Below are 8,587 nucleotides of genomic sequence, written 5' to 3' on the forward strand. Positions count from 1 at the left end.
AGAAAACCAAAGACCAATTAATCCCTGGCGTAACTCCAGGGCAGTGAAAGTGATTGAAAGAACCCACCTGACTTGTCCCATCTGAAAATTAAGCATATTAACCTGAAAGGTGACAATGCACGTCACATCTCTACCCCCAGGATGGAGCTGAGCTTGATTTGATGTGCACCAGCCATGCCTGCTGTTCAGTTTTTAACCAATTCATATCACAGCGGGAGCGTGGGGGAGGAAAGGAGATCGGACTCTGTTCGGTTTGGCATGAATCATTCAGGGAGTTTCCAAGCTCATATGGACTTTCAGGTCATTTTCACTAAACAGATGATATCATCCCCTTCCCTGTGCAGCAGAACAGAACAGGTATCAGCCTCTGTACAGTGATGTCACTTTTCCTCCAAGTCAGGGGGAATGCTGGGAGTTTTAAAGGACACGTAGTCACAGTTGTTTATTATATTTACTCTGAGACTTCAGGCTTCCTGCCGAACTGCTAGGAAGAATTTTACCCCCTCCCCCCGCCCTCCCAGGAGCTGCACTTCCATCGGGTTCATTTACTGCCTCCCGGGCAGCTCACATGCCAATGGAAGGAAGTTAAGAGAAGGGGACAGAGGCTCTCAAGATAATACCAAGCAAGGGATCCGCTTGGTTTTTCCATTCCCTCTGGCACCAGCAAGGGTTGGTTTCCTTCCATTCCTGATCCTGCAAATACTCTCACACATGAGTATTTTCACTGTTATCAGTGAGGCTACTTGGGTGAGTAAGAGCTACTTGCACGAGTAAGAATTTTGCAGGAGCAGGGCCCTAGTCTTTCAGGGTTGTATAACCCCAAATTAGGGCCCTGGGAGTTTTCCTATTGACTTCAATGGGAGTAGGAGTAAGCCCATAAACCTTATTTCTGAGCTGGAACTTGGCACGGGTCTCACCCCTTTCGCATGGGTGATGTCCATCAGCAGGACTGTGCCTTCACGTCCGTGTCCGTGTATCTATATTGCTATGTCAGTACCTAAGTGCTCTTATTCAGCACTCTGTAATTAAAAAATACCTTTGCTGCCCATCAGAGTGAGATGCTGACATCGCCAAGTGCAGCCAAGCTAACAGTGGGCTAAGCTGCATAAACCCCCGTGAGCAATGCCAGCAGGCACCACCGTCCAGGTCTGAAACACCTTCCTGGCCACCCTATGCTGTTAGTGCATCTCTCAGCGCCTCCTGCTAGCCCAGAGCCATATAGTCACTGAGATCCACCAATGCACCTTCACCCTGATTGCAGCTACTTCTGCTATTCCAGTGGTGGGAACCCTACACAGCACTCAGGCCTGATCTACAGCCCCCACTGTTATTCCAGGGCTGCTTTCGCCACACACTGCTATGCAAATGCACCTTAAACCTGACCCACCGCTATTCCAGGTGTAGGCGCTCTGCCAATGCACATCTAACCTGCAGCACCTGGTGCTGTTCCCTGCTGCTGCTGAGCCAACCCTCTCCGAGTTTCTGTCTGCTGGTTCTGAGACGCTGAGACGTGTACTCATGGCTAGAGCTTCGTTTCATTACAGAGGTTAAAGGTTATTGCATGAACTCATTGTGTTACTTCACTCTTTTTGAAACGGCCCAGTCATTCACCTAAGAACACCGGGGCTAGTTCCTATGGATGTGCAGCAGCCAGAGTCTGGTTGGAAGGCGCAGCATGATCACCGAGACAGCCTCATGCTGGCAATGGACACACATTCCACTACTCCTTAAGGGATCCTCGGGCGCTGCCATCACTTACTGACCACAACACCTGTTCTGCAGTGTCCTTTAACTACATATTTGCCTGACAGGCTGCAACGGCCTCCATACCTCCCTGCTGGCTGCTGTGCAGGAGGCAATCGCTCCTAGACTTTCGGCACAACGTGGGGCGTTAAAGTGAGCTGCTCGGCCTTGGCATTTCCAAGCGGTTGGTGCCCATTAACAATCACATTTCTGCCTGACCATTTCTTAGGTACTAAATGGCTGGTCTTGAAGGCACTAGACTGGGAGCCATGAGATCTGGATTCAACTCCCCGCTCTGCCACAGACTCACTATGTGACCTTGGGCAAGTCATTTATTCTCTCTGCACCGCAGTCCCCCATCTGTAAAGTAGGGATAATAATAATAATGCTTCCTTTTCCCCCCGATCCACTGACAGTTCTACTTAGATTGTAAGCTCTTTGGGGAAGGGGCTGTCTCTTAAAGGTGTCTATGCAACCCCAGTACAATGGGACCCTGATCTCACTTGGGGTCTCTAGCCACCAGTGTAATCTAAAGAATCAGTATTATCATATACTGCTTATTTGTGTTACAAGTATCGCTTACAAGGACTATAACTGAAAGGGATTTGTTTACTCCGTGCATTGAATAGTACTTGGGGAGAGTCAGCTTCAGAGAGGCAGTGTTTCCTAGTGGCTAGAGCGCACTGGTCTTGGCCTCAGAAAACCTGGTTCTATTCTTCGCCTGACCACAGACCTGCTGGGTGACACTTCACCTCTCTGTGCATCTGTTAACTCCTCCACAAAACAGGGATAACGAAACCAACCTCCTTTGTGAAGGACTTTTAAATCCGCTGATGTAAAGTGCTATACAAGGACTGGGTATTATTATTATTTGTTCACCTGGATGAGCAGAGTATGTGGAAACGTTTCCACCAAAAAACGTTTGTCAGGCAACTCCATTTTTTTCAAACTGGAATTTTTTTCCCCACAGGATGTTTTGGTTTTTTTTCCCCAAAGTGTTTTTCCCATGAAAAAAAACACACAGCCTTTGTCAACCAGCTAGGTCACTTAGTTATTAATATTTATTTTATTTGTATGGCAGTAGCGCCAGCACCCTATTGTGCCAGGAGCTGTACACACACAGAACTAAAAGACTGCTCCTGGTCCAGGCAGCCAACAATCTAAGTAAACTACTTAGTCAGTTTCCTTCTACTACTTGTGTGTGTTTTGCCCAGTAATGAAAGAGGGAAAACATTTCAAAACCAGGAAAATGTTCTAGGGGGTTGTTTATTTCATTTCCCGATCTAATTTGCCTCATTCCAGGAACATATTTATAAACAGTCAGATCTATGGGGATCGCATATCAGTTCTACAGCCTATATGCTCAGGTCTAGATCTTCAAAGGCATTCAGGCTCCTAACTTCCTTTGAGATCAGTGCTTTCCTGGCACCACGTATGATTAGGGCTAACCATAAGAGCTGTAATGAATCACCAATAAGGAATGCCACTGTGCAGCTTTGCATCCAAAAAGGGTGGGAGGGGGGAGTCTGGTCCCGAGGAAGATGTTTGTCTTTGCTGCTGCTGTTCTATTTTTTCAGTTATGTTTTTCTTCCATTTCCTTAGCGGGAAGAAAAGATTCCTTCCAAAGTGGCGACATGCGGGAAGAGAACAGAGATGGCTACCTAGCCCATGCTTGGTGTCCCCAGGAATGACTGTCTAGAAAAGTCAAGTCATATTCCACAGCTGGCATTTGAGGAGATTGTAACACTTATGTCCTCCCAGGGCAGCAGCACTTGGCTTTTTTCACTTTAGAGAGAAAGCCCAGTCCAAGCACAGAGACATCGTATGTAGAACTGTGTGACTGAGGGATTCTTTGATTCACTGGCAAGTCTGAAAACAATAAAATATCGATTTTGGGCAGAACCACGACATGTAATTTTTCAAAATTTTTGGTGAGACGACGAGTTAAAAAACAAAACAAAAAAACAACCAGACATACTCTGCTGGGGTTGAGCTCGATGTTTCATTAGATATCAACCTGGAAAATGTAAATCAAGAGTCATTTCAACTCTTAACAAAATGTTTAAAAATCAAAACATTTAGATTTTTTTTCCCATTTTTTTTTTTAACTGAAACAATTGGGTGAAACTGCCATGAAGTCGCAGAACATTTTGTCGGCTTTTGTTGCCAGAAAGAAAGTTCTGGCCCAGTTCTAGCCATGCTTCACCCTGGGTAAGAGGTGCTGTGGGTTCTAGGGCATTTGTTTCCACCTCTGGAGACCTGGGGTGGACTTGGGTCACAAATGAAAAATGGCTCCAGCAGTATCTCTCCAGTGCCGCTGTTTGTTGTACAACGAGCAGCCTCTGCTCCATAGCGCTACAGGGTAAGTGGGTGCTGAGTGGGTGGGGTGGGGGGAAGAGAAGGGGAGACGTGGGAGCTGGGAAAGCAGGGGAACATCTGTAATGCCACAGGGCAGGTCCAAGTTAGAAAGCAGAGCCTAGGAGAGGGTGAGACTCTCACAGCCTGGAGTTTAGGGGAACTGCTGTAATGCTGCAGGGCAAGTTTGAGCCAAAGAGCAGATAACAGAGCAGAGTGCAGGGACAGCTGGGACAACGGGGAATGCCCGCAATGCTGTAGGGCAGGTTTGAGAACAGGCAGAGTGTGGTGGGGACCGCAAGGGAGGGAACTACCAGTAAAGCTACAAGGCAGGGCTGAGCTGGGGGGATGAAGCAGGGAGAACAGTCCGATCAGCCCCAGCTGCTTTGCTGTCACCTTCTCTCTTCACTGGACCCCACTACCTTATCCTTAGCCCGAGTGCTGGTTTCTCCCTGATTCCAGAAAAACAATAAGAAACTTCTGTCTAAAACCAGCCAGATAGCTACACGCCGCCTAGCCACCTCACCTGCCTGCCGCTGTCCAGCCTGACTTTTGTCACATATCTCCCCCGTCACACACACACCCCGTGAGGGGACATGGGCCAAGAAACAATGCTGTCAGCTATTAGTACAGGCAGCTTGCGTTAGCATCGCCTGTGACAACTGTTCACATCCAAGGGCTTTTTCTAACAGAGACAGCTAGGCCGCCGCCAGCTGTTTGCTGGGATCCTGCGAAGTGCTGTGCTTTCTGCCAGGCCTAACATTTCTAAATGCAGCTCTCAGGATTTTATCACCAGGATTTTTATTCTTCAAGCCCCAGCTCCTGGAGTCAGGAGAATATCTCAGCCTCCGTTTTAAAAAACAAAGTTTGTAACGATTGTGGTCGCAGTAAAAAAGCTTGAAACCAATGAGCCTGTAAAGCATAAAGGCCCAAGAAATCAGAAGGCAAATAAAAAAGAACCCAAGGTGTATTATTTTCAAAAGCTGATGATTTTGAGGGGCGCAGGCTGGGGAGCCCAGGACTGCGACAGCAGTTGCCGCAGGTAAGGATTGTATCTGCTGAGCTGTTTAAAGGCCCAGCACAAATTGGGGCTGTTGCAGATCAGACATGACAAATCTGTGTATATCCAAACCTTGCAGAAGACTGCGCCTTGGGCTGCCCCCTGACCCCGCCATCTCCACTGGTCTCTAGCCAGCAATATTCAGCCACCAAATCCACACACAAAGCAGCCTTGCATGGGAACCTGTCGGATACACATTCTTATTAACATCTAATACACGCTGATGGATCAGGAGTGAGGAGCAGAAGGGAGAGAAAATGCACATCCTGCCTTTGCAAGGGGGGGGGGATCTTTGGGACAGGACTGTCCCTTACGATGTGTACGTACAGCACCTTCCACAATGGGGCCCCCCATCTCAGTAGCCACCTCGTGGCCACAGGTGTCATACAAATAATTGATCATAAGGCGCATAGGGAGATGTATTTACTTGGATCAGTGGTTCTCAACCTGTTTACCATTGTGGGCCATATATGCAGCTCTCTATGTGTTATATGGGCCGCATCTGCACAATACATATACTACTTGCCCGGCGCTGAGGACGTCACATGGGCCACAGCTGTGTGCTGATTGGGCCTCAGTTTGAGAGCCACTGACTTAAAGAGCCAGCTCTTTGGGGCAGGCACCATCTCTTTATTATGTGTTTGTCCAAGGACCAGCATAATGGGCCCTGATCCCTGACTGGGGCTGGGAAAGCAGGGAAACATCTGTAATGCCGCAGGGCTGCCATAATACAAATTATTAATATGTAATAATAAAATAATAATAATAATAATAATGCCCTGGGCATTACACACGTGAAACCTGTTTAGGGTTATACCTTGCAGGCAAAACTCTACTGACGTCAATAGGGGATGGGCCTTCATGAGCAATGTTGGGTCAGAGCCATTTAGCAAACTCAGTTATGGTGAAACTCCATTTTTTGTGCAGAAGAATGAAAGCTTGGCACAGTTTTAATGCGCTGAACTAGGCAGCTTCTGATTATAGCAAAAAGCCGGGGTTATAGCGAAGCCGTGTGAAAAAAACCTCCACTTCCCCGTAAAAAGGGTTTGTGTTTATTAAAGTTTCAATAAAAACCTTTTGAACTACGAAATAACAATCAGCTTTGCAGCTCAACGAAGGGCCGGGAAACAAGTTTCCAAAGGCACATTTTTAATTAATGACCTGCCTCGGAGCTGCTCTCAATTTTCAGTGACTAAAAAGCCATCCGGGATTTTTTCCCCTCCCTAAATCTGATTATTTGTAGAGAGTATTTATGGAGAGCCTTTGTGGATTTTTATCTCCATCACATGCATTTTCCATTTTAAAAAGAAAGAAAAAAGAGAGCGAGAGGAGAAAAAAAAGAACTATAACTGTAGCATTTACTTTTAACCCTTTGCAGGGTAGAGTGATCATTTGTTTACCGTTTTTCCATGTCTCATATTGGCAATACAGGGCCTGATCTTTCAGGGAGTCTTTCGCATGATGGGGTCCATCTGTGTGGATCTGTCTGCAAGATCTGGCTGGTCTGGAAATATTACAAGAGCCTCATTTTGGTATTTCAATAGGTGTTCCACCGCTGGGTCCAATGGGAATGGGAGGTGCAGAACAGATTAACATAGGAGAGGATGAGAGGTCTTGTAACTAAGGGCACATTTACATTGCAATGTTGATATTCAGGCTCAGACTCGGGGACTCAGTGCCCAGGCTCCAGGTTGAGCCCAAATGTGTACACTGCTATTTTTAGCTCTGCAGTCCAAGCCCCACAAGACTGAGACAATTGACCCGAGGTCAGAGCCGCCACCAAGGGTTTTTCTTTGCAGTGTAGACATACCCACAGGCCCTGGTTCTGCCAAGGAGACTCTGCAGGGCCTGGGCAAAGACATCTCTGTGCCTCAGTTCCCCACCTTTAAGATGAGGATACTAATCTTTTGCCCGTCTTGTCTGTTTAGATTGTAAGCTCTTCAGGGCAGGGAATGTCTCTCACTATGAATTTGTACAGCTCCTAACACAATGGAGCCCCAACCTCTGTTGGGGCTGCCATTATACCGTTACCCTAACTTCTGACACCAGAGTCCCGTCCTGAAACCAGCATCACTCCTCTGCAGAGCAGCAGCAGATGTCCAGGGCTTTGCAAATTGCCTTCCTAGCGGAGGAGAAATCAGTCTTGGTGTATTCTAAGCATAACTTATTTTATTTACAGATATACACCAATCCTGGAACAGAGACGGTCAAAAACATCATGCAGAGAAATCCCTTCTTTCAGGAATCTCAGCCCAACAGCAACATCCTGTTTCCAAGGAGCAACACTGCATCAAAAATTTACTCCAATCAGAGACCAAAGCAAAGAGTAAGTTCTCCTGTTGCTTGAACAGCTCCCTGTGTCCAGAATATTGCATAACAAAACTACCACCACCACCACACAGCATGTCTTCCCAAAACTACATATAATGACACCATCTGGTGATGCCTCTATAAAAACACAAAATAAATAGCAACTATGGCACCAACTCCCAGTACAGAACTGATTTCTTGGTGTTCTGTTTAATCCCTTAGGCTCACAGACAGTAAGAGAGAATCACATACATTCAGGAGTTTCACTAGGTTTGCTTCACACATTTGTGTAATAGGCTATTAAGCCCAACATAAAGGGAATTCCTTAGGTTATCAAGGACAAAGTTTTGACTCAGGCACCCAGGACACAGACAGACTAAGCAACAAGTGGCCATTTTACATGGTCACACACAGAGAATATAGTTAAAGGGCTAAATCATAAATGTTAGGGCAAGAGAGGACCACAGTGCGCACCCTACTCTGACCTCCTGCATAACACAGGCCAGAGAATTTCACCTACTGATGCAGCAGAAGGAATTATTCTTCTCTGCTGTGTGGGTGAACGTTACTGAGCTCAAATACCTGCAGTTAATTATTGTCTCTCTTTCAGAAAGACATCCCATCTTGTTTTAAAGACTCCAAGTGACGAGGAATTTGCCACCTCCCTTGGTAACTTGGTCAACGACCCTCACGGTTTGCCTTTTTCATCTTATTTGAACTTCTCTTGCTTCAATTTATAGCCACTGGATCTGGTAATGCCTTCATCTTCTGGATTAGAGATCCCCCCTCTTCAAATCAGATACTTCAGCCTAAACACCTCCACCAGAAGAAGGTATCTCACTATAGAACATGAAAAGGAATTCATAGATAAGGTTGAGACGCTCCAATCAAATTCACTCCAATGTGGTCTGATATTTCAGCCCACGTGGTTACATATCATACCTGGATCTCAGATCCCCTCTACAACCTGGGCACAGCAGGATGAATTAGAGGGTGAAAGGGAAAGTCTTCAATTGGGCTTTCTTCCCCCCGTGTGGGGATTAATTACACAGAGCTGTCTGGGCACAAACCAACGATCACCAAGGAACGTCTCACTCCATAAATTTTAAGCTACTAATA

The 8,587-nt window shown here is 46.4% G+C and overlaps 1 long non-coding RNA gene across 1 annotated transcript; it reads left to right on the forward strand.

Moving 5' to 3' along the window:
* Nucleotides 1–546: 546 nt before the first annotated feature.
* Nucleotides 547–3,426, forward strand: LOC123345785. The gene is made up of 3 exons (XR_006572863.1): nucleotides 547–747; nucleotides 1,812–1,927; nucleotides 3,346–3,426. It is a non-coding gene; the product is annotated as an uncharacterized LOC123345785 (long non-coding RNA).
* The last annotated feature ends 5,161 nt before the right edge of the window (nucleotides 3,427–8,587 follow it).

The sequence above is a fragment of the Mauremys mutica genome, chromosome 12 (assembly GCF_020497125.1).
Source record: "Mauremys mutica isolate MM-2020 ecotype Southern chromosome 12, ASM2049712v1, whole genome shotgun sequence".
In the NCBI taxonomy this organism is placed as follows: Eukaryota; Metazoa; Chordata; order Testudines; family Geoemydidae; genus Mauremys; species Mauremys mutica.